A 24,523-nucleotide genomic window follows, 5' to 3' on the forward strand; every position below is an offset into this window, starting at 1 on the left:
CACTTCTTCCTTCTTTTTAACAGTTCCATCATATTTTACTGTGTGGATGTACCAGAGTTTGAGTAGCTGCTGATGAATATATAGGTTGTTCTCAGTGTTCTGCCATTGTAAATAATGCTGCAATGGATCACCTTAAATATACATTGGTTCCACATGCAAGCGTATCTTTAGGATACAGTTCCACAATTGGGATTCCTGGGTCAAAGGGTAAATGGTAAACAAATTTGTAATTTTGATCAGTTTGCCAAATCCCCTCCATAAAGGCTGCACCATTTTTAATTCCTACCAGTCATGTATACGATTATCAGTTTCCCCCATGGCTTATAAAACACAGATATCTAATACTTAAAGTTTTCTATTTCTGATTTCTAGCAAACCATTTTAAACTCACTATCAAAGTTTAATGTGCACATTCATATAACAAATAAAGAGCTTGATGAATTTTGTACAGTTGAATACATCTTGGCCAGGAAATAGACACTACCAGCACCTCAGAAGCCCTTCCCATCACTACCACTTCTTATAAAGGTATCATCATCCTGATTTGTAACAGCATACATTAGTTTTACGTAGTTTTGTACTTTCTATGAATGGAATCATACCGCTAGAAAAAGAAAAAAGAAAATCAATAAATGTATGAAAGGGTAAACATGGAAGTTGAGGATCAACTGCAAACTGGCTCCCTGAAAACTCTGTATGCCTTGGTACTCTTTGAAACATCTTCCATACCTCTGAGAGTTACATGTGTGGCAGACTGAAGACCACCAGCTAAAGTGCAGAACATCCACTTAAGATGATCTTCTGAAATTTACTTTTTTAAAAAAATTAAATACTTTTTATTATGAAGTGAAAAGAAATTGTAAATATAAATTGTTATAATTTTTCCCTATACCTATGCCATTCATTACATTCTAGGTGCTATGGACATAAGAAGTTGAGTAAGACACAAACTATGCCCTCGAAGATCTTAATGTTTATTTATAAAGATATATATTTAAGTAGTTATAGAACAAAATGGTTTGCAATTAGTTACATAAAAGCAACATTATAGTAGTCAAATTTTGTTTAAATAATTTTATGATCAAAGTGATAGTTTTCTCAGATACACATATGCATTTATACATTAATTATCTTTGTAAGGGGAGGCTGGCTAATATCCCTTAAAAGTCAAAGGTTAGTTCTTTCAAGCTTCAGGCATGAAGATCCTAAGGCCATAGATTATCATCTTGAAAAGTTAAAACACTGATAGAAAGAATAAAACTGTTGTTTCAGGGTATAGAACTCTCAAAGGGAAAAAAATGTGGAGAGAAATTCTTGAACATGTTTTAAAACCAGAAAACTTTGCAGAGCAATTTGGCTAAATCTAGTTTAAAGTTTATTTGTGACAAGCAGCAACTTCAACTCTGATACAACTCAAGCATAGGCACAGGAGACTTGTACAAGGCTGTTCCACAACAATATTTGTAATAAGAAGCATAGAAATTAGGAAAGCACACACTGTCTACTGGTAGGAGAATGAATATATAAAATGTGATATGTGGAATATTCATACAGTTGATTACTACACAGCAGTTAAAAATGAACGATATTAACTCACTTAAGAAATATATACATATATTGGCTGGCATAGTGGCTCACATCTATAGTCCCAGCACTTTGGGAGGCCGAGGCAGGAGGAATACTTGAGCAAAGGAGTTTGAGACCAGTCTGGGCAACATGCTGAAACCCTGTCTCTCCAAAAAAAATACAAAAAATTATCCAGGCGAGGTGGTGCACTCCTGTAGTCCCAGCCACTTGGGAGGCTGAAATGGGAGGATTGCTTGAGCCTGGAAGGAGGAGGTTGCAGTGAGCAGTGATGGTGCCACTGCACTCCAGCCTGGGAGACAGAGTGAGACCCTGTCAAAAAAAGAAGAAAAAAAGAAAGAAAAGAAAGAAAGAAAGAAAGAGGGAGGGAAGGAGGGAGGGAGATAGAAAGAGGAAGAAAAAAAGAAAGAAAGAAAGAAAGAAAGAAAGAAAGAAAGAAAGAAAGAAAGAAAGAGAAAGAAAGAAAGAAGAGAAAGAAAGAAAGAAAGAGAAAGAAGGAAGGAAGGAAGGAAGAAAGGAAGGAAGAAAGATTGAATGTTTACTATATGCCAAATACTATTCTAGGTGCTGGGGATTCAGCAATGAGCAAGACAAAGTCCCTGCCCTGGGGAACTTACAAATAGCTCTACATATACTAGCATGGATAGAAGACAGAAACATCACAAAATAGACTGTGAATATTAAATATGTAAATTCTTAAATTACCCACTAAACAATCACACATATTATTATGTATATGGGCACATAAATGTATTATTTAATGACCTCAAAGAATACATGCAGATATTATATAGGGTTGCTTTGAGGGAGGGAATGTAGGCAACAGGACTGAAAAGGTAGGTCAAGGGGAACTTCAACTTTATCTGTAACTTTTTTATTAGAAAAAAGATAAGCCAGTGTATGATAATATTAACAGTCAATTCTGGGTTTTGGAAGGAAGCATATTTGTCTTATTAATCTCTGTGCTTTATTTATTACTTTCTCAAAATTAAAGAACCTACAAGGGATTTTAGGATTTTAAGGAACAGAAGGTACAATTCAGCTGGGCACGGTGGCTCACATCTGTAATGCCAGTACTTTGGGAGGCCAAGGCAGGCGGAGATGGGTGGATCACCTGAGGTTAGGAATATGAGACCAGTCTGGCCAACATAGCCAAACCCCGTCTCTACTAAAAATACAAAAGTTTAGCCGGGAGTGACACCTGTAATCCCAGCTACTCAGGAAGCTGAGGCAGGAGAATTGCTTTAACCTGGGAGGTAAAGGTTGCAGTGACCTGAGATCATTCCACTGCACTCCAGCCTGGGCGACAGAGCGAGACTCTGTCTCAAAAAAAAAAAAAAGTGCAATTTACAGACAAAAGTCCTGGAGAAGTTGGGTTCAACCTAGAAATAAAGGGATTGTTTTTTTCCCTAAAACAGAAGAGCAGAGGAAGCAAGAGATGAAGGAAAATAGAAAATAGGAGTGAAAAGTTGAAGGAGATTGCAGATAACCTTGAACTTCTCAGTAAAGCAGAAAGCAAGATCATCTTCTGAGTACAAGGGGAAGGGGAGATCAAACATTGAGTTTCAAAAATATGAAAAAAGCTTTTAGACAATCAATGGAGGAAACTAATCAGTGAGTCTCCAAGAGATTAATAAAAGGACTACCAAGCAGCAACAAGAGCCAGGTAAGGTTTGGTAGAATGAATTTGCAATGAACTGAATCAATGGTTTCATGTTTTTCTCCATCATGGCTTGGTAGCCTAGAAAAAAAAAAGAGAGAGAAAAATTAATTGGTAATGGTGAACATGATTTAGGGATTGATTGGGTAGGCACTTGGTGGAAATATAAGGTGAAGTGTTCTAGAGTAATAGTTAATGCATCCTTTAAAGTTCTCAACTATCCAGAGACTGGATAGAAAAAAAAAATGGAGCTGGAAAAAGCTGTGGCTGTCTTGGACTAAGGGTTGGCAAAGACAAGACACATGTGTCAACTATTCTGTCTACAGGCCAGACCATAGGTAGAAATCACTAATAGATCTTGGTACCCTTTCTTACCAACTCAGTACTCCATGAACTTAGTAGCAGTAGATTAGAGAGGACACACAATTAAAAACCTACCGGACACACCTGTACCTACAGGGGGCTCCTCCAAGGCAGTAAACATGTCATATTAATCTCTGAATCCCCAAATGTCCCACCTGCCACATACTAAGCTCTCATTCAATAAATGATTGTGGAAAGCAAGAAGGAAATTGTGGGGAGGAAGCAGGGAAGAGAATACAGTCTGTGATGAAAAAGAAAGTAAGACTAGGGTCAGAAAGGGTAGGAGCACAAAGCTGATATCTTTGAGATAGAACTATTTTTAAAAAAACAGTTATAGGTTTGCCTCTTCTAATGAATGAAAAAAATATTAAACAGGTTGTTAAACCATAACTCTAAATTTTCTTCTATAAAATTTTTTCATTCCTTTCTTGGAAAGAGCTTTTTTTTAGTAACGTAGCCTATGAAAGGCTAACTTTAACTTCAGGCAGAGTAGTCTAATATAAAAGTTTTAGCATCTAAACATTTAAAAGCCAAGCGTTCACTAATGTTTTGTTTACATAATATGGATGTTCTGAGGAATAAATACCTTCTGTCACACTGTTATAGAACTGCAATATCTTCAATTGACAAAAGTACGGGATTTTTGTGTTGATGATTTTTCCAAAGAAGCATGAAAAATTTTGGCTAAAGTCTGATATAATATAGACTGCAGGGAAAATATTTCTGGTTTTCTGATTCTTAAAGAGAAAATTTAAGATACTTAGTTGTTTGAATTTTTCAACCATTGATAACTGTAATGAATTATGAATGCAAATGTTTTTAGTAATGCTGTCTTAACATTTACCTGAAAATACAATTAACTACTTTTCTCTGCATGTCATGACTCAAAAATTAGTTTTACATGGTTGCTCTCTAACTCGTCCTTTTAATGGAAATATTGGATATTTTCCTTTGTTCATCGTCTGAACTGCCTCTGACGAACTCGTCATGGGGCAAAACATGCCAAGCCTTCTTTTTAGCCACATCAACCGTGGTGAGGCCAGCGAGGCTTTGTTAAACAGATATTAGCTACAGATAGCAGACTACAAACAAGACTTGAGTATGGAGCTACAGCCTTAGGAAATATGTGTAAAGCACTTAAAATAAAGGTACCTTTCAGCCAGGCACAGTGGCTCATGCCTGTAATCCCAGCACTTTGGGAGGCAGAGGCAGGTGGATCACCTGAGGTCAGGAGTTCGAGACCAGCCTGGCCAACATTGTGAAAGCCCCATCTCTACTAAAAATACTAAATAAGCCAGGCATGGTGGCGTATGCCTGTAATCCCAGCTACTCAGGAGGCTGAGACAGGAGAATCGCTTGAACCCAGGAGGCAGAGGTTGCAGTGAGCGGAGATCACACCATTGCACTCCAGCCTGGGCAACAAGAGCGAAACTCTGTCTCAAAAATAAATAAATAAAGATACTTTCCCTTTATGATACATACATAAAGGAATATTATTCAGCCTTAAAAGGGAAGGCAATACTGAAAACATAGATAAACCCTGATGACACTATGCAAGTGAAATAAACCAGGCACAAAAGGCCACATATTGTGATTCCTGTTTTACCTGGTACTTTCCTAAGGAGAGGGGGAGAATGGGGAGTTACTGTTTAATGGATACAACATTTCAGTTGGGGAAGATGAAAAAGTTCTGAAGATGGATGGTGATGCTGTTTGCACAGCAATGTGACTGTACTAACACCACTGAATTGTATACCTAAAAACAGTTAAAATGGTAAATTTTATGTTCTATGTATTTTATCTCAATAAAAAAATATAATGAAGGAACTTCCAACTATATTTTCATAAGCAAAGGAAACTGTGACTGATTCTGACTCATCATAATATAAAGTAAGTAGATTTATTTCCCCCATGAAAATGTTGCAACCCTAAAGTAAATACACTTACATCACAATGTTGGCACCAAATTCATTTTATTAAAAAAAAATTGGATAGGACATGTAACAAAGAAATGGCATTTGATTGTGAAATAAAAAGAAAAAATTATAAAGTGTATCCCACGTCGTCAAAAATATATCACCTCGTGGCCTTCAAAGCTTTACTGGAATTAGATTAGAATTAGATTACAGCTATATTACTTTGGTGTGAGACGCTAGCTATGTGTAGTTTCTTTTCTTAACAACAACTTAAAATGTTCATTTTTGTTACTAGGAAAAACCAAAATTAGAAACACTGAAGAGGGGAGCTTTAAAATGTGAAGATTGCTAAAATATGCTAGTATAACCAACACATGTAGGGCAAGGTAGAAAAGTAAATTATATTGATTTACTTGTGTTACCAAACTGTTTTCTTGGCCTAAAATTATTCAGCATGTAAAAAGATTCCCGGTAATGTCAATGACTATGTAGGAAATTGATAACTACTCAACCTCCTACCCCACTCTCCACCCCCACAAAAAATAAAATAAAATCTGAGCCACTGAGCTGCACAGCACTGTCAGCTGCTTTGTTACCCTGAGAAGTGCAGAGGGTCGGTGGAAATTACCCTATAATGAGCAATCCATCTGGCTGCACCTAAAAATGGAATAAAAATGCCACCCTTGACTTTTCCGTGGTAGTAAATTAAAGCCTAACGTATAGTTCTAATTGCTAACATTTTCTCTCTAATTATGGTTCAGTTTGGCTAGGATTTCCGACAATCCCCTTGTTCCCCTAAAGCAAACACCAGAGAATGTCCTAACCCCACTGGTGGCATTTATTAATAACCCCCTTGACAGACGAAAAAAAATTATTCTATATAAGACAGGAAAAGATTTTCCAAGTAAAAGCTAATTGATTTTTTTAAAAACCCATTCAGACACTATACAGGAATTAATTTTATAGACAGGAAAAGAATACAATAGTGTCAAATAAAACAGACTCATGCATAGTATCATGCAGCCTGGGCACTGTTCGGGGTGCCAGCTAGAAAAAAAACAACAACCTGATAAATGTATTTAAAAAATCCATGCATACTTATTTACTGGGATGAAGAAACAAGAAAAAGAGAGCTCTCTTGTGAAGGATTCTTACTTTGTGCCTCCATGAAAGAGATAGGATATGATAAGTTAGTTTCGATGATTGGCAAATGCAAACGCATATGAAAAAAAATTGTTGGGAATGCTTCCAGAGTCTTCTGTTTAATCTCTTTCATTCTTACTTTTTAAAAGGCATTATTATTTTAAACAAATGTACAAATACATGCTAAATACAAATCAGTATTTATCTGTAGGTCTAGTTCTCATCAAACAGTATACAGCTTCCTGAATGACAATTAATAAGTTGGAAATACTAAACAAAAGATTTCTGATATACTAAGAAGAGGCATGAGAGAAAAAAAATATACTGTAAAAAAAAAAGGTTTTGGAAAACTACACTCCAAAATACCTAGTATAATATTGAAATACACATTTATAAAGCAAAGCAGTGGTGGACTCTAGCTGTAGGGAGCGGACACACTGGGGAACAGTCAGAACCTTCCATACAAGCAATGAGGCACTGTCTTCAGAGAGTGGAAAATCAATATTACAACAACTTTAAAAACAATCTGCTTTTGCCAAGTACGGTGGCTCACACCTGTAATCCCAGCACTTTGGGAGGCCGAGGCTGGCGGATCACATGAGGCCAGGAGTTCAAGGGCAGCCTGGCCAACATGGCGAAACCCCATCTCTACTAGAAATACAAAAATTAGCTGGGTGTGGTGGCTCATGCCTGTAGTCCCAGCTACTTGCGGGGGGCTGAGGCACGAGAATCACTTAACCCAGGAGGCAGAGGTTGGAGTGAGCCCAGACTGCACCACTGCACTCCAGCCTGGGCAACAGAGTGAGACTCTGTCTCAAAAAAAAAAAGAAAAAAATCTACTTTTTTGTATCATCCCCAGGTGCTCATCACTCTAAACAATGTAAGGAATAAAATAATACTCTCCACAAAAATAGTTTGTCTAAGTTCTAAACAATATTTGTGGTTACTGTTAAGTTTTAGTAATATAGTTGTACACTTCAATTACATTATTAATATATTTAATAATGTAGTTGGCAAATAACCCCCAGGTGTGAGCCTGTGAAATCAAAAGTTTGCGCATTTTTGTTTCCTAGGCTTTATAAACGCTGCATTCTATATGAAAGTTCAGAAAACTGTCAGGCACATTGTCGCCAATATACATGGACTCAGCTACACATGTTCATTGTGAGAGTCAGTTTATAAGAATTGAGAGCCATTGAGTTTGCTTTGGGTACAGTTTGTCTTTCATCTCAGTGATACTATATATTCTTGCATATAAATAATAGATTTTAAATGAACAGTAGGAGCGCAATGATTGTGGTATTTGTCTGTTTTTTGTTAGCTATAACAATACTATAGGCTGGGTAATTTATAAAGAAAAGGAATTCATTTATTACTGTTTTATAGGCTAGGAAGTCCAATAACGAAGTGCTGGCATCTGGTGAGGGCCCTTTTTGCTGCATCATAATATAGTGGAAAGCATCACATGGCAAGAGGTCAAGAGCTTGCCAGCTCAGCTCCCTCTTTCTCTCCTTATAAAGCCGCCACTCCCATCATGGGGGCCCCACCCTGATGATCTTATCTGACACTAATTACCTTCCAAAGGCCGTACCTCCAAATACCATCAACATATGAATTTGAGGATTAAGTTTCCAACACATGAATTTTGAGAAACACATTCAAACTACAGCATTCAGCCCTTGGCCCCTGAAATTTATGCCTTTCTTGCATGCAGAATGCATTTATTCCATTCCAATATCCCCAAAATCTTAAATCATTCCAGCACCACTTCAAAAGTCCAAAGTCCAGAGTCACATTTTAATCAGATCCAGGTGAGACTCAAGGCACAATTCATCCCATGCAAATTTCCTCCAGCTATGAGCCTGTGAAATCAAAACAAGTTATCTACTTCCAAAATATAATGGTGGGACAAGCACAGGATAGACATTCCCATTCCAAAAGGGAGAAAGAGTAAAGAAAATAAGGAGTAACTGGTCTCAAGTAATTCTGAAACTCAAAAGGGAAAACAACTTAAAACCTTAAAGCTTTGACTCCATATGCCGCCTCCTAGAAACACTGCAGGTTTAGACTTTCAAATCTTTGGCAGCACCATCCCTATGGCTTTGCTGGACTCCGCTCAAGCAGCTGTTTTCACATGTTGAAGTCTCGTGGAATCCTCCCAGCCTGGCACTGCACACTGGTAGCTGTAGTCTGGGGTTTTAGGGGTGATCCTGCCCCTGCGGCTCCACTAGGCATTGCTGTAGCTGGGGCATTCTGTGGTGTCTCCGCTCCTGTGGCAAGTCTCTGCCTGTGTCTCCAGGCTATTTATGCAATCCTTTAAAATCCAAGTGGAGGAAGCCATGCCTCCACAGCTCTTGCATTCTGTGCACCTACAGAATTAGCACCAGGTGGATGCCATCAAGGTTTACGTCTATACCTTCAGGAGTGGCTGGTGCGGTCACACTTGGAGCCATTTGAGCCACAACTGAGGTGGCTGAGAAGCACTGCACTGGAATGCAGGTAGCAGAGACAGTAAGTGGCACTGGGCAGTGACTTGTCTCCTGAAACCATTTTGTCCTCCCAGAGCTCCGCGGCTGTGATGGGAGGGGCAGCCTGAAAGATCTCTGAGATACTTTCAGGTTCTTCCATTACCCTAACGAATAGCTCTGGTTCCATTCTACCCATACTCATACTCTCAAGCAGTCGCTTGGTCACACTCTAGTATTTCTCTGCTGAAAATACTCTCATTCTCTACTACATGGCCAGGCTGCAGATTTTCCAAATCTTTCCACTCTGCTTTCCTTTTAATTGTAAGTTCTGTCTTTAAATAATTTCTTTTCTCAGTGGGGCACGGTGGCTCATGCCTGCAATCTCAGCAATTTGGGAGTCTGAGGCGGGTAGATCACTTGAGGTCAGGAGTTTGAGACCAGCCTGATCAACATGGCAAAACCCCATCTCTACTAAAAACACAAATATTAGCCAGACATGGTGGTGCATGGCGGTAATCCCAGCTACTTGGGAGGCTGAGGGAGAGAATTGCTTGAACCCAGGAGGCAGAGGTTGCAGATAGCACCACTGCACTCCAGCCTGGGCAACAGAGTGAGACTCCATCTCAAAAAAAAATAATAATAAATATATATATAGACATATTCTCTCCTATTTTACTATAAGCAGTTAAAAGTAGCTATGCAGCAACCAGAATGCTTTGTTGCTTAGATAGTTTTTCTGCTAAATATTCTAATTTGTCACACTTAAATTCTGCCTTCCATAAAGCATAGACATACTTCAGCCAAGTTCTTTGCTACTTTATGATAGTGTTTGCTTCAGTTTCCAATATCTTGTTCTTTAGTTCCATCTGAGAACTTTACTATCTATCAACATTCTGGTCATGACCACTCAAGTAATCTCTAAGAAGTTCCAGACTTTCCCTAGTCTTCTATTCTTCTGAGCCATCAGCAGAATCACCCTTAGTGCTCTGTTCATGGCAATACAGGCTTATTTTTAGCCTGCTCCTCCAAATTCTTCCAGCCTCTACTCATTACCCAATTCCAAAGCTGCGTCCACAATTCAGATATTAGTTACAGTAACAACCCCACTTCTGGTACCAATATTCTGTCTTAGTTCGTTTTCTGTTGCTATAACAGCATACCATAGACTGGGTGACTTATAAAAAAGATTTTATTTCTTACAGTTCTGGAGACTAGGAAGTCCAATGTCAAGTTGCTGGCATCTGTGAGGTCCTGTTTGCTGCAAGTACAGAGGATATCATATGTCAAGAGGGCAACAGCAGGCCAGCTCAGCTCTCTGTCTCTTCTTATAAAGCCACCATACTATCAAGGAGTCCCAACCTCAATAACCTTATCTAACCCTAATTAACTCTCAAAGATCCTACCTTCAAATACCATCAACATATGGCTTTGGGGATTAATTTCTCAACACATGAATTTTGGAAAAACATTCAAACCATAACAATTATAAAGACAAAGAAATAGAGTTCAAGGCACTTCAATCCTGTCATCCTGAGTGCTCACTTGGAATTTTTATTTATAGTTAATTTTTTTCTACTGCAGAAATATTTAAGAGCCATTAGAACTGATTCTGAAGGAACAAAGACATGAGATTTATTGTAAAATGGGATTTTTATGAATTTCTGCCAAAATTATGTTTAAAACTTTTCCTATTGTTATATTTTGCTTCATATAAAAGAAACATTTCAAAACTAAAGTTAATTAAAAATATTCTTAATATTTTAATTTTTTTTATTTTTTTGAGACAGGGACTTGCTGTGTTGCCCAGGCTGGTCTTAAACTTCTCGGCTCAAGTGATCCTCCTGACTCAGCCTCCCAAAGTGCTAGGATTACAGGTGTGAGCCACCGTACCTGGCCAAAAGTGTTCTTTAATCAACAAAGGGAAAAGATAAGTCTGACTATATTATATATTGAATATAAATGTGTAAAGATCAATTTTGACAAAGTCACTGACAAATTTGCAGAAATTATAGCTCAAGGTGAAAAGCAGAAATTGTAATACTATTTATTACTGCAACAGACTGATATGTAGATATAATATTTTTCCCTTTTCTCAAAAAAATGCATTAATCTACTTAAAGACTATTAATTCATTTTTTTCCATTTTTTGTATTATAATCTCTATTTATTTAGAATTCTTTATTTTTCTTCTACCTGAACAATTATAAATTTAAAGTTCAGTAAAAGAAAATATTCATGGCTTACATTTCTTTTTTAGACATTACTATTATTGGTTTCATTTTATAAATTTTACAGGAGATAATTTTGTTGTATAAGAAAAGGGAAGTGTGAAAAAATGATCTGCCCAAGGTTTCAAATGACCTGGTTGCCTACTAGAGCAAAGAAAATAAATTATATTACCTTACATGATTGGAGGATATGGATATTATTCAAATAATCTAGGTAATGGTTTTCTAATAGGTTGCCAATTCTTATAAAATAATAATTAAAAACAAATATCAAGTAAAACTAGGTTTGTGTACAACTAAATCTTTGATAATTAAAAAGGTCACTCAATAACCCAAAATCATTGTGACTGATCAATTATAACATCAATTATCTTTGTAGTATACATATGCAGAAATCCTAGGTAACAAAATGAAATTTTGTAATTTTGTAATTAGTGAAATCCTAGGTAACAAAATGTTACATAACAGAACGTTAAGAAGTTAAAACAAGTGCTTATGGTGAATGCTATTTAATTCACACTTCTATTTCTTAAATAATATAAAAGTTATCTGAAGTTTACTGTGTTCAATCTCAAGTAAAATTTTCATAGCCCTAAAATATAATTTCAAACAGTACTTTTCTGGTAAAAAAAGAATTGTCAAATATTTCATTGTTCTCACTGCGATTTGTATGTTTTGATGAACTAAATAATGGTTGTAAGACTTAGTTTCTCCAAATTAGTCGATTAAATTAGTTCTTCGTTACTCAACTCTTTGTTGATTCCTGGCACCGGGAAGACTTCTAATATACGCGCAGGGAAGTCTATGAGGGAAAATAACTGAAACATGAAATTACAGGCTGTATGATGAAAAGAAACCAGTGCTCCATCATTCAGATCTCTTTGAATTTACTTTTCAGTTATTGCTGAAAACCAATTGCTGCTGGTCAAGGCTGGGTTGTGGACCTTGGTTAGGTTTTCATAAGAAGGGCTTCTATTTTCCACCCCAATAGCCTCAGGCACAAATAGGCACCTACAGGTTCATTTGGGCATCAATGGAGTGGCATAGAGCTCAATATTCATGCTGAAGCTCCCTTAGCTACACAAATCTGACATCCTGTCAACACATTGACCCAAATTTGTATATGCAAAGGTTTGCTTTAGCAACCTTGGCAGCTAGGAGATCTCAGAAAGGAAGCCTACCCTTTTGGGGGAGGTGATGCTTCCTTAAAAATCGAGTTTTTATCAAATTTCTCACTTAAAGGGATACTCATTGCCTTTCATCAAGAAGTAAAATTGTGAATGAATTACAACTCATGAATTTCCATAAATTGTACCGTGTGGTTTTCACTGCAACTTTTGCTGGCTGTAAAGAAGAAAATAGCCCAAACAAAGCCTAAATAATCACTCAGCAATTAGTAGCTGAGTAAGCAAATATGTCAGCCCCAAACTAAGCATTGCAGCTTCAGGAAAAAGCCTGTGGCAGGTACTCTCAAACACAAGTTACTTCGAATATACATACACACCTAGCTGGCGAGATTACAGGTGTGTATGTGTAAAAACAGAAACTATCATGAAGAAGCTAATTATGACAAATTCCAAGTGAGTAGTATGGAAAGTAAATGCCACTCTTGTTCATAAAAGAGAGAAATCTGTGCATGTTGAAGAAGCAGGCGGGCAGATCAGCATGTGCTAAGGTGAGTCTTGGATTAATTTGAACATCAAATTGGCCAGTAACATGCTTATAAACTTTAAAAGCTTTATGAAAAGTAAGACTTTTGAATAGACAATAGGAATACTTCCTTATTATGTCAAAGTATAATACCTTTCTATTTAATGATAATATTTCTATATTAAATTATATTCAGTTTCTGATCCCTAAAGATTTCCAAGTCATTTTTAGCTATTTTTTGGATCTCCTATTATAAGGCTAATTATTCTTCATATCATGAACAGTTACTCTACCATCTTACCCTGATATAAAGTGACAATCTTCCCTTCTCGCCTTCGACAAGTGGAGAATACCTCTTCATCCATTACCCTGAAGAGAAGGTTGACATATTCTTTAATCTACTTACTCCTTATCAAAGCCTCCTCACCTTTATCCCACAACTCATACTAGTAAAGTCTGTGCCCTCCTTGATTGACACCCCTTCTCCTGTTGTCGCTACCATCAGCCATTCTCCAGCACGTTGATTCAGATTTCTCTCCATCCTATCTCCTGCCATTCCTCAGTGCAGCCTCTAGATCACGGGTCCCCGACCCCAGGGCCATGGACTATGGCCTGTTAGGAACTGGGCTGCACAGGAGGTGAGTGGAAGGTGAGTGGCAGGTGAGTGAGCCTTATGGCCTTAGCTCCGCCTCCTGTCAGATCAGTGGCATTAGATTCTCACAGGAGCGTGAACCCTATTGTGAACTGTGCATGCCAGGGATCTAGGTTGTGTACTCCTTATAAGAATCTAAAGCCTGATGATCTGAGGTGGAACAGTTTCATCCCAAAACCGTTGCCCCCAACCCACCCTCATATGTGGAAAAATTGTCTTCTACCAAACCAGTCCCTGGTGTGAAAAAGGTTGGGAACCACTGCTCTAGATTGTATCTCCTGCCATTCCTGTGTAGCCTCTAGATCCTTTCAGCCTCTGTAACTTTTACTGCTACTCCTCTGTTTTCTTTTTTCTTTCTTTTCCCTTTTTTTTTTTTTTCGGAGACAGTATCTCACTGTATTGCCCAGGCCGGAGTGCAGTGGTGAGATCTCGGCTCACTGCAGCCTAGATCTCCCTGGTCTCAGGTGATCCTCCCACCTCAGCCTCCCGAGTAGCCAGGACTACAGGGAAACACTGCTACATTCTGGCTGATTTTTGTATTCTTTGTAGAGATGGGGTCTCACCATGTTGCCCAGGTTGGTGTTGAACTCCTGGGCTTAAGCAATCAGTGCACCTCAGCTTCCCAAAGTGCTGAGATTACAGGTGTGAGCCACTTCACCCAGATTGTTTTCTTTACATTCATGCCATGAATCTTAATTGTCAGAATCATGTTTATAATATATTTTAATTTGTGAAAAGAAAAAACACGTTGGAGACATCTGCCATCACCTGTTGTAGGACTAAGTATCTAAGAGGAGAGGAGATAACTTATTGTACCAATGATAAGTAAATATCTTTCAACATATAAAACAAATGCATATCATAGAGCCTCCTGAACAAATGATTGTCAGTCTTTGTGAAAGTTACCAGTGAAAATTTTGTTAATGTCATATCCTTCCAAAGTCAAAGATGCTTGGGGACTGTGCCCCCAAATTTTGAACTCTTGGGCCAGGCATGGTGGCTCACACATGTAATCCCAGCACCTTGGGAGGCTGAAGTGGGCATATCCTTTGAGGCCAGGAGTTCAAGACCAGCCTGGGCAAGACAGTGAGACCCTTTCTACAAAAAGAAATTTTATAAATTAGCCAGATGTGGTGGTGTGTGCCTGTGGTCCTAGAAACTGGGGAGACTGAGGTGGTAGGATGACTTGAGACTGGCAGGTCAAGGTTGCAGTGATCCGTGATCATGTCACTGCACTCCAACCTGGGTGACAGAGTGAGAACCTGTCTCAAAAATAAATAAATAAATTAATTAATTATAAAAATAGAGCCCATGTGTAATTTTTTATTACTAATAACTTAGTAACTACTAAAATACAATTAGTGAATATTAAAACAGAATTCTTTATTAGTAACTACTAAATGCAGTTGTTTATTATTAGAGACTTCTGAAATAGAATTTCTTTTCATATGTCTAAAACCATAAATGTGGGTCTCTGGCCATATTTAAACTATTGCATGGTAGATGCCAGGAGCTGGGGGTAGGGGAAAAATGGAGGTTGGACTGAGAAAATTTGAGTTTAATTCCCAAGTCTGCCACTTAATGGCATTGTGACTTTTGACAAATAACTTCATCTCTCAGTTTTCCCATCTGTAAAGTAGGGATAATTATAACATTAGCTTAGGTCACTGAATGTTATTAAAAGAGAAAACAGATGTGAAAATAATTTATACATTTTAGAAGCACATAGCAAATGCTAATTGCTGTTATTTGTTTTCTTTCCTTTTTCTTTTTTTCTTTCTTTTTTTTTTTTTTTGACGGAGTTTCGCTCTTGTCACCCAGGTTGGAGTGCAATGGCACAACCTTGGCTCACTGCAACCTCCACCTCCCGGGTTCAAGCAATTCTCCTGTCTCAGCCTCTGGAGTAGCTGGAATTATAGGTGCACACCACCACACCCAGCTAAGTTTCATGGTTTTAGTAGAGATGTGGTTTCGCCATGTTGGCCAGGCTGGTCTTGAACTCCTGGCCTCAGGTGACCTGCCCACTTAGGCTTCCCAAAGTGCTGGGATTACAGGCGTGAGCCACCGTGCCTGGCCAAATTGCTGTTATTTCACAATATTGCACTGACAAATTTAATACTGTGGCTAAGGCTGTGGGCTCAAAGTCAGACTGCTTGGATTTAATTCTTACTTTCCCAGTTACTAGATATGTGAACTTGGAGGTCCTTTAGTTTCTCTAAGGCTTGGTCTCCTTACTAAAAAGGTATAGTACCTATTGAGTAGGATGTACTGAAGCTCAAATGAGATAAGGAAAACAAAGCACTTATAGCACTATCTGGAAAATTGCAAAATACAGTCATACATCACATAACGACGTTTCAGTCCATGACAGACCACAGTATAGCTCCATAAGACTATGATGGAGCTGAAAAATTCAATCACTCAGTGATGTCTTAGTCGTCATAATGTCATAGTGCAACACACTACTCACATGTTTGTGGTGATGCTGGTGTAAACAAATCTACTGCACTACTAGTTGTATAAAAGTACAGCATGTACAATTATGTATGTATGTAATATTTGATAATAATAAATGACTATGATACCAGATTATGCATTTACTACATAAATACTATGTACTATACTTCTTATTGTTATTTTAGAGTGTAATCCACCTACTTAAAAAAAGAAAATTCAACTATAAGACAGCCTCAGGCAGGTCCTTCAGGAGGGAATCCAGAAGAAGGCCTTGTTGTCATAGGAGATGACAGCTCCACGCGTGTTACTGACCCTGAAGACTTTCCAGTGGGACAGGATACGGAAGTGGAAGACAGTGATATTGATGATCCTGACCTTATGTTGGCCTAGGCTTAAGTGTGTGCTGTGTCTTAGTTTTTTAACGAAAATGTTTATAAAGTAGAAAAAAAAAACTTCTAAAAATTTTAAAATAGAAAAACACTTATAGAATAAGGACACAAAGAAATATTTTTGTACAGTGAGTGCTATGATGTTTGTGTTTTAAGTGTTATTACAAGAGTCAACAAGTTAAAAACATTTAAGTTTGTAAAGTAAAAAAGTTACAGTAAGCTAAGGTCAATTTATTATCAAAGAAAGAACTTTTTAAAATAAATTTTAGTGTAGCCTATGTGTACAGTGTTTATAAAATCTAGAGTAGGTATAGTCATGTTCTCAGCCTTCACATTCACTCACCACTCACTCACTTTCTCAGCCAGGGAAACTTCCAGTCCTGCAAGCTCCATTCATGGTAAGTGGCCTATGCAGGTGTGTACCATTTAAAATCTTTTATATTGCATTTTCACTGCGCTTTTTCTATGTTTAGATACATAAATACTTACCATTGTGTTACAATTGCCTGCAGTATTCAGCACAGTATGATGCTGTACAGGTTTATAGCCTAGGAGCAATGGACTATACTACAGAGCCCAGGTGTAGGCCTTACTCTCATGTAGCATTTTTCTTAGTTGCAGTAAGGAAGGTGTGTAGTAGGCTACCTCATCTAGGTTTGTGTATGTATACTTTATGATGTTTGCACAATAACAAAATTGCCTAATGATGCATTTTGCAGAACACATCCCTGGTGCTGAGCAATGCATGACTGTGTGAATAGATGTTCATTTATTCATTAATTTACTCAACAAATATTTATCCAGTGCCGACTCTATGCCTATTCTAGGACTGAGAATACAACACAGAATACAAGACAGAAAAAGCCCTTACTCTGATGTAGCATATATCTTAGTCGTAGTGAGGAAGGTTTTATCATTATTGCAAATAACAAAATAAATGTTAAACATATCTGGAGATGATAGCACTCTAATGAAAGTAAAGCAGGACAAATGTTATAGAATAACTTAGAATCTCTGTTATTAGTAATCAGAAGCTGATTTTTCCCACCACTGCTCTTCCTTTTAAATCTACATTGTGGAGATGTTTCTTTCTCATGCACAGGATCCACTTTGACTTAGAGAGATGTAAACACTTTTAAGACATTTCCCCTCGTAATGTCACATAAGAACAATAACACTCTCACACAACATTGGAAATCCAAGCATCATATAATGAAGCCATGGCTTGTAGTCATAGAAATGAACAGAGAACTCAGTGTAAACACTCCTAAACTTATCCAGGCTTTGGAAAGCCAATCTTTTATATATGGTATTCCAACATTTTCCAAATTAACACATATTTATGAAACAATTACTACATGAAATTCTCTATAAGAGACATAAAGTGATATAAGAAAATGGTTCCTATTGTCAAGAAATTAATAGTCTAGTTGGAAGAGAAAAGATAATAATATGTTTAAAGTTAAATAACCTAAAAGACTTAATTTACATTTCAAAATAACAATAAAAATCACTAATTACCCAATAAATTATTTGAATAGGTCAGTTCAAAAAGAAAACTCAAAAGACAGAATAACATATCTAATTTGGATAGCCAGGGAAGTTTGCATTTGAAAAACTGGGACAAGACAGTATTTCAAGTGGAGAGTATAGTTTAAACAAACGTCTGTTGACAGGTGAGTGTAAATACATTTCAAGTAGAATGAGTTTAACTATTTGCCTATAGAAAAATTCAGAAGAAAAGGTAGAAATGTGGCTGAAAGACAAATGGCTTCAGGATATTTAAAAAAAAAAAAAGAAGAAGAAGAAGATAAATGCAGTAAAAATCTGCATTTTGGTGCCAAGATCGCACCATTGCACTCCAGCCTGGGCAACAAAAAAGTCTGCACCTTGAGAATGTTTATTTTGTCTATCTGTAATAGTAAACAAAGAAAGAAAGTGAAAAGAAAAAGTAAGTAAAGGGTAAGGAAAGGAAAGGAAAAATATATTAGGAAACTACTGTACATAATAAGGTGGAATATTGTGTTGCCATGAAATGGTCATTGTGCAGACTTTGTGGAAACCTTGAGAAATGTTTGTGATGTCATGTTAAGTGGGCAAATCAAAACTATGATTTGATTCTATCACTGTGACTCTCCACTACCAATTAAAAATAGATCTGTATGCATGTTAATGAAGAAGATATTTACAAAGGTTGTTAACAAAGAATTAAGGGAAACTAACAAGGAACATTATGGCAGCACTGGGCTGGCATCAGTGAAGGGACAAAACCACCTGAGACCTGGAGGGGCACAGAGAGTGGTTATGGGAACCTGGAAAGAGCTGTGGTGGAGGAAAGTTCATCAACAGAGGCTGTGGCCTTAGGATGTGGCCTCATGCAGCTTCTGCCTACCAATGGACCAGTAGAGAGAGAGCCAGGAGAATAAATACCCTCATCCTTCCCCTGACTGCTCTCTTGCCGATGCCTCCTATAGATAGATTGTCATCAGGCCAGGCGCGGTGGCTCACGCCTGTAATCCCAGCACTTTGGAAGGCCAAGGTGGGCAGATCACCTGAGGTCGGGAGTTCAAGACCAGACTGACCAACATGGAGAACCCCGTCTCCACTAAAAATACAAAAAATTAGCTGGGCGTGGTGGCACATGCCTGTAATCCCAGCTACTGGGGAGGCCGAGGAGGAGAATCGCTTGAACCTAGGAGGTGGAGATTGCAGTGAGCCAAGATCGCACCATTGCACGCCAGCCTGGGCAACAAGAGCGAAACTCTGTCTCAGAAAAAAAAAAAAAAAAAGATAGATTGTCCTCAAAAAGAAACCCCCAGCAAAGAAAGCCAGCAAGGAAGCCTGAATACCACAGTCAAAGAGGTCTGCTTCAGCCTCCCTCACATGTTACCTATGCCTATTTACTATGTTAACACGATGCTTCAAATGTTTTATTCAGCGCGAACAGCACAGTGAGTGACTCCATCATCAATGTTTCCATAGTATATTATATATAATCATTCATCCCTCAAATACCAAGTTACCGAGCTAAGGGCCGTTTGCAATGCTAGTCCCTGGGGAAACAAAGATGAATGACTTCTGCCCTAAAAGCTCACAGTCTAATGCGGGAAAACAAACATATGCAGAAAAAAATGTGGTGAATATTATCTTAGAAGCACATGGTGGTAAACACAGGAGTACAATGGTAGGCTAGAGAGCTCAGTTTGGGCTTAGAAGTACAATGGTAGGTTAGGAACAGGAAGGAGGAAGGAGGCAATTCTGCCTAGGAGTTTCAGGGAAAGCGTCACAGAAATTACTTTGGAGGTGAGTCGTCAGGGACAAATAGAGGTTTTCCAGAATTGGGAAGTGGGAGAAGAGCATCCAGATTGAAAGTGTAGCTTGTGCAAACATAAAGTGTTTGAAAATTAGGGAAAGTGGATTGTGAATCATTGCAGAGGAAATCAAGGAGGGTTAGGTGGAGACAGAAAAGGGATAAGGCCTACAGAGAGTCAGGTGATAAGTAGTCCCTGAGTGACAGATTCAAACGAGCCAGCTCCTGGGTCTTTTCTAGGAAGGCTTCCATCACCCTGAAGGCAGGACGAGCCACCACTGTCCTTTGCACACTCTTCAGGCATTTCTCACAGCAGTCACTTTATTATGTTGAAACTGTCTGTTCATGTTTTCATCTTTCCCTCTAGATTGCAAGTTCATGAAGGGCAGAAACTTTTATTCACCTTTGTGGTCACACATGGTCTGGCATATGGTAAGCAACAAAGAAATGTTTGTTGAACTAAGGGAGCCTGAAAAGGTCTTTCTGTTATAGAATGTGTAGTGAGGGGGTCTGCAAGATTTTCTTTTTGGCCCCACCTAAGGATAGGTGCTGGCTTTTCCTTTCTCTGCTTCCCTCTCCCATGCCCCAACATTCCACCAAGTATCCAAAGTTCCACCTGCCATCTCGAGGGCTATGAGTATTCCAATGTTTTGAAAGGGAGGTTTGTACTCAGCAGATAAATCGAAGAGAATAGCTGTTGTGCTTCCATTTCTTTGGGATTTTGATGTATCGAAAATGGTGAAGCAGGAAATCTAACTGCCTCCATGGGGCAGGGGGTGGGAGTTGAGTATTAGGAGAAGATTGAAGCCCTGAGTGATGTAGAACCTGAACCAGGTTTGAATGGTAGGTAAAAATGTGAGTAGTTAACGAAAAAAGGGAAAGGCATTCTCAGTCCTGAATAAGCACAATCATCCATTTTCTCTGCTCTTTACTCTGTGTTATTCAGTGATGCTAAAAATGTATGCAAACTCGTGCTGATTCCTTATTGTTGCTCCCCATGTAGTATAATGCCTGGAACATTTTAAACACCAGTTTCAACATGGATTGAATTGACTAGTTATAACCCAGCTCAACTCATCTCTCTTCTACCAGCCTACTAAGGAAAAGACCCATTTAAGCTGTTTCCAAAAAAAGATAAGCTGTCATATAAACAGAGACTGTAAACAATAAGTGTAAAATTTATCTCTTGCTTAGAACTGGATATAACCACATCAACATGCGCTATTAGAAGTGCTTTACAAAACTGAGCTTTCTGAATTTCCTCCTTCGTAAGTTGCATAATACTTCTACTATGCTCAAGAGTATGTTTGTATAGAATGTTCATTGCGTAAGGACATGCAGCTGAGGGGATACCTGAGAGCTCAAATCCAGTCCAAATTCTATGCAATAAGCCGTGCCTATGAGTTGCATAGATCCAGAGAAGTCAGCTTTTTAAATTTGTACAATAGTTTATGTGGGCTAGCAGTGCCCTCACTATACTCCTTTGCCTCTCTTCCTATTCCCTATTCTCACTGGAAAGGGTGGACTGAAATCCTGATGACGATACTACCATTACCATCTTCATTACATTTTTGGTACACTGGTGTCCTCAAAAGATGGTCCCAAGGCAAAAGTTATGACCTAAGTCTTTATTAGAAGGTGTAATGCCAGAGTTTTAAGAGTGAGGGAGACTGGGCATGGTGGCTCACGCCTGTAATCCCAGCACTTTGGGAGGCCGAGGGAGTGAGGATCACGAGGTCAGTAGTTCAAGACCAGCCTGACCAACATGGTGAAACTGCATCTCTACTAAAAGCACAAAAATTAGCCGGGCTTGGTGGTGCATGCCTGTAATCCCAGCTACTCAGGAGGCTGAGGCAGGAGAATTGCTTGAACCTGGGAGGCGGAGGTTGCAGTGAGCCGAGATCACGCCACTGCACTCCAGCCTAGGCAACACAGCGAGACTCCATATCAAAAAAAAAAAAAAAAAAAAAAACAACTGAGGGAAAAGGGGAATTGAGGCATAAAAGAAAGAAAAGTGGGTAAAACATGGTAAGTTGACCACAACTTCATAAGAAAACATACTTGGCCATGCACAGTGGCTCATGCCTGTAATCGCAGCACTTTGGGATGCCAAGGCAGGAGCATTGCTTGAGCCCAGGAGTTGGAGACATGGACAACATAGCAAGACCTCATCTCAAAAAATAAAAAAATAAATAAAAAGGAAAAGAAAACACAGTCAGTTGTTTAGTCCTAGGGGACATCTTCCAGGCAGGCTACTATGGAGCTCCCAGCTGTTCCCTGTCTCTCATTGTCTCAGTCTGGCCCTATGCAGCCAATACACTCCTCACATGCACTACCCAGCTTCATTGCCATCTGCTGGAGAAGACAAATTCCATACCCCAATATGTGTGATCCATCTGGGTCCACAAATGATGGAGAAGCTACAGCCTATGTGGGTGCAGCAGGGTCAGGTCTGGGCGCTGGAGCTGCTGTGGCTCCTGTTGGACCAGATGTAGGGCAGGCCGAGTGAGAATTGAGTAAGTTTTAGAAGCCTTGGTAGTTTTAAAAGATGAGACAATGGTAGCGACAATGGTGGTGACCAATTTCCATACCAAGCAAGCAGAGGAGGCCCAGGAGGCACTCAAGCCAACCAAATCTGGGGAGGCCCAGAAATTTGGTCTGAAACACCTACAGTCAGTGAATATTGCTTTAAAAAAAAAAAAGGATTAAAAATTTCATTTCTTGAGCCCCGAATGTCAAGGCTGAAGTAAGCCATGATGATGCCACTATACTCCAGTGGGTGACAAAGCAAGACATTTTGTCTCAAAAACAATTAAAAAATAAAAACAAGCAAAAAATCTTATCCTTTCTTGATGCTTGCTAATATGAAAATAAAGCAAAATTCATGCTTTTGATGACTCATTCCCACAAGAAAGGTTAATCATCATATGGATTTTCATATGTTTACATGGACAAGATATCAATGATAAGGAAAATGGGCCCAGATGTGCCATAGCCATATGAATGCATACAAAAGTCACTTATTATTGTCATCCACCCATTGGCACATGGAAATAGCTTTGTTTTAAACAATGACAGTCATTGTGTTGGGATTTACATGTAGTTGAGATTCACTTGATCATTCAGAACCAATTTATTCCTAAAATATTATGACATATTATGTCACATAATCAATGGACTCATAAAACAATGTCTGCTGCATGGATGCTAGCTTTGTATTTAAACCTAGGGTAGAATACATAGCATAGCACAGGATAGGATAGGATAGTTAGAATAATAATTTGCCGGCCAAGTGTGGTGGCTCACGGCTATAATCCCAGCACTTTGGGAGGCCAAGGTGGAAGGATCCATTGAGCCCAGGAGTTCAAAACCACCCCATCCCTATAAAACTAAAAATTTAAAAAACTAGCTGAGTGTGGTGGTGCATGCCTGTATTCCCAGCTATTCAGGAGGCTGAGGAAGGAGGATCACTTGAGCCTGGGAGGTTGAGCCTCCAGTGAGCTGTGTTCCAGCCACTGCACTACAGCCTGGGCAACAGAGTGAGATCCTGTCTCAAAAATTAAATAAATAAATAAATAGCCTGTTTTATAAACATGGCTTTAACAAAATATAAGTTTATTTCTTTTTTATGTAAAAGTCAAGGTGCAAGCAATTCAAGGCTGCTATAACAGTTCCTTGGTCATCTGCAACCCAGGCTGTTCTTGCTTTCCACTTTACTCACAAGGGTGGCTTTTGTCTGCATAGTCCAAGATGGCAATTCAACCAACACATCCACCCCTAAGGAACTGGTCCAAGGAAACAAATGGAAGAGGAAGGAGAAAAGGAGTGCCCTTTTTCTTCAATGTCACTTTTTAGAAGTTGCATACACCATTCCCTTCATATTCCATTGTTCAAAACCTAGTCATCTAGCCACATGTAGCTATAAAGAAGACTGGGAAATTTTGCTTTTTTCCTAGATAATCTTGTTTACAGATGAAAATCTGTGACTATTGCCCTACAAGAAAGGGATCTTACAGGACAACTGGCCTCTGTGCTCCAAGCATGGTTTCTTAGTTGAAGACCACTCAGAGTTTCCAAGAGCAAGCTAACAAAAATTACAACTACTACATTTGTATCTCATAAACTCATGTTGCACAATGATCAAAGATGAAAAACAGTATTTTAAGTGTCTGCTCTATAACCAGCATTGCTTGGAAGGGTTATATACAACATAGATACAGGATACTACCCCTGCTCTTAGGTATCCCTTCCCCACTGATTGGGGAGACAAACTTAAATTACTAAAGATAAATTCAAGATAGCTCATAATTTATTTTACGTGTATGTTACAATGGTAAGATCTTATGAAGTAGGAAACAATGTGTGATATGGACCCATGTTCTTCAACTCCAAGAAATCCTCTATTCCCCTAACTTCTAGAATGCCCTTCCACCAGATCCTTACTGGCTGGGTCCTTCACAACCTTCAGAAAAAGGTTCAAATGTCACTTCCTAAGGGTGAAGCTATTGTAACTAAAATAGGATTCTTTCCAAGCCCTTGAGAGCAGGGACATTGTCTGTCTTATTCATCACTGTGTCCTAGAGACCAGGGCTCCCCAGCCCCTGGGCCACAGACCAGTACCAGTCCATGGCCTGTTAGGAACAGGCCGCAGAGCAGAGGTGAGGAGCTGGCAAAGAACAAAGCTTCGTCTGTATTTACGACTG

At 38.7% G+C, this 24,523-nt stretch overlaps 1 long non-coding RNA gene across 1 annotated transcript in view; it reads right to left on the reverse strand.

Annotated features, from left to right (window-relative positions):
- Positions 1–877: 877 nt before the first annotated feature.
- The window catches only part of LOC116484851 (uncharacterized), a 124,068-nt gene continuing 100,422 nt past the window's right edge, over positions 878–24,523 (reverse strand). The window contains exon 4 of the long non-coding RNA XR_004252688.2: positions 878–3,325. This is a non-coding gene — a long non-coding RNA (uncharacterized LOC116484851). The remainder of the gene's footprint in view (positions 3,326–24,523) is intronic.

This window comes from Hylobates moloch, unplaced genomic scaffold, assembly GCF_009828535.3.
Source record: "Hylobates moloch isolate HMO894 unplaced genomic scaffold, HMol_V3 SCAFFOLD_16, whole genome shotgun sequence".
NCBI lineage: Eukaryota > Metazoa > Chordata > Mammalia > Primates > Hylobatidae > Hylobates > Hylobates moloch.